The sequence below is a fragment of the Arachis ipaensis genome, chromosome B01 (genome assembly GCF_000816755.2).
Source record: "Arachis ipaensis cultivar K30076 chromosome B01, Araip1.1, whole genome shotgun sequence".
NCBI classification, from domain to species: Eukaryota; Viridiplantae; Streptophyta; class Magnoliopsida; order Fabales; family Fabaceae; genus Arachis; species Arachis ipaensis.
In genome coordinates, this window is record NC_029785.2 from 6540670 (window position 1) to 6543774 (window position 3105).

Sequence of the window (3105 nt, forward strand, 5' to 3'; positions counted from 1 at the left end):
ATGCTCCAAATTTTTTAACTTTTTAGGTATATATATAATATTATATGTAATTATATATGTATATGAATATATATTCTTTAATATATTTAATTACACTCCACTTAAACTTTAAAGGATTAAAGTAATAAATTTTTAAGTCAATATTATACATTATGGTTTAGTCTGCTTTTCAGAACTTGAGTAACACTACATCAAGTTTAAAAATAATTAACAACATTAGGGTGACCCTTCTTAGTTTCCCCAATAATTTATGTACTAATGAAGTGGAGTTAAATTTTAAAGTAGTCTGTAAATTTGCACTCAAACTTTAAAGTGATTTTTAAAATTAATAATTATTCAAATTCGTCCCTAATAAAATTATTTTCTATTACTCATAATAGTCTCTAAAATAATTTCCGTCTATCCTTATTATTAAAAAAGATTGAAACGACGTCATTTTATATTTATTAAAAAACAAAAATACCTACTCTTCCCCAACCTTTCTCCAGTTCTCCTTTCCCTTTTCCTATTCCTTCCACGCTTCTTTTCTTTTTTCCCAACCCTTCTTCGGTTTCTCTTTCCCGCTCCCCTTCCCCTTCCTCAATCCATTCCCAGTTCTCCTTTTCCTTTTCCTTTCCCAATCTGAATTCCTTTCTCTTCTTCTTCACCTTACCGATTCACTCCTAAGTCCTTCCAAGTAAATGACAATGGGCTATAACTTGCTCACGCACTCTTTCAAAGCTACGCCCTCTCCGATGTCCACATGGTGCACATGCACTCCCTCAAAACACTTGCCTCTGCTATTGTCTTTTTTTTCCAACAACACTACTCCTCACCTTCCCCTTCCACTCTAACTCCAATCAACAGCTGCAATGGTGTCAGACTACTAACAAGAAATTCTCCTCTTCCTCTTCGATGATTCTGAATCATGCATCCTCTTTCATTCTGAATCAGATGCTCAAGATGTAAGGTCCCACATCGGTTGGGGAGGGGAACGAAGCATGCCTTATAAGGGTGTGGATACCTATCCCTAACATGATGCATTTTAACGAGTGAGTGTGGGGGGCTTTGGCCATCATCCCTATCGTCAAAGGCAAAATCGTGAGGCCTTGTGTGCCAAAGCGGACAATATCATGCTAGCGGATGGTTTGGACTGTTACAGATGGTATCAGAGACAGAACCCGGATCGATGTGCCAGCGAGGACGCTGGACTCCCTTAGGGGGTGGATTGTAAGGTCCCACATCGGTTGGGGAGGGGAACAAAGCATGCCTTATAAGGGTGTGGATACCTCTCCCTAGCATGACGCGTTTTGACGAGTGAGTGTGGGGGGCTTTGGCTATCATCCCTATTGTCAAAGACAAAATCGTGAGGCCTTGTGTGTCAAAGCGGACAATATCATGCTAGCGGGTGGTCTGGACTGTTACACAAGATATAGACGATAGCTAAATAGAGTTATTCATCATTGTAAATCGTCCCAATGAGTATCTCAACCACCATACTCACGATAACTCGCTTTTATGCATTACATACTCCAATTTCTGTCGCATCTGCCTTTTCCTCCCAGCACCTCACGTTGAGAATTCTTCAACTTTTTCGAACCCTATGATGATACTCATTGTGCCATAACTGACATGGCAACATAAGAAGATAAGAAAGACACTGACAGAGAAAAGAAAAAGTGCCTTAGATTGGAAAAGAAAAAGGAGAAGGAAAAGGGCAAGAAAAACTGGGAATGAGTTGGGAAAGGAAAAGGGGAAGGAGAGCGTAGAAGGGAAGGAGAACTGAGAAAGGAAAAAAGGGAACTGCGAAAGTGTTGGGGAAGAAGAAAGGAAACATGGACGGAAAAGGGAAAGGAAAAGGGGAAAGAAGGGTTGAGGAAGAGGAGGTGTTTTTCTTTTTTTAATAAATATAAAACGACGTCATTTCAGTCTTTTTTAATAATAAAGATGGACGAAAATTATTTTAGAAATTACTATGAGTCCCGAAGGATAATTTTAGGGGCGAATTTAAGTAATTATTAATTTTAAGTATCACTTTAAGATTTGAGCGTAAATTTAGGAACTACTTTAAAATTTAACCCAATAAATGTTCTTTCACAATAATACTCAAAAGTCAAGGTTACCTTGGTGAAATTGTTGAATTAGACGCATATCTGTGTTCTTTTATTAACACATTTTTTACTGGATGGTTTTAGAAATATTTATAACTACTAATTATCTCTATTGTTTTTCTTTTTATTTATTTTTTAGACAATGTAAATAAAAGTAAGTAATTTTAATACTTATAAAAAGTAACACAAATAATTTAGTGTAATTTATTTTAAGAACATATAATTTTTTTTGGGTTAAAGTAAAGAGATTTATTTATAGGCCTCTATTGAATATGATAAAATCAGACATGGTCCTTTCAATGTGATCATATTTGTGAGTCATTATGATGACATAGCCAAATCATTTCATGGTTGGCTAATTGGTGTCCCTTCATTTCATCATGTGTCTTCTACATTAGATTTGACGAGAAAATAACCCTACACTCAGCTCCTTGTATTTTTGTCCATAAATTTCTGCACCTCTCACTTTCATTAATGTTTATTGATGGCCCTTTTACAAGTTGACTAGTGATCTTCATGCAATCAAACACATCACAAATTAAAGGAGATTATTTAATTTCTAACTCAAACATAGAATAACTAATTTTAATTTAGAATATTTTTATAATTTTAAACTTCATTTGTTTTATCAATAGCATCAGCATGACAACCCATTTGTGAATGTTTTACATACGTTATTAAAGTGATAGATTCCAATCTCATCCGTGACTTTGTCAGTATCGAAAACATTTAGTTTGTGTCAGGTTCATATCTTCATTTGAAGAGACATCAGACAAATAGTAATGTCAAATAATTATGTCTGTCCATTCAAAATGCAAACTCTGTATAATTAGAACCATAGGGTTGTATTATTGTTGAGTCGGAGAGTTTCTTTTATACCTTGATTAGATGTCCATCATTGATTTTGTTTAAAATGTAAAAGTAGTTATGATTTTAGGCAAATTTTTATAGGTGTCTTATTAAAGAATTGTCACTCTGCTAATAACTAAGATGTGCATTTTATCATGCACTTTTG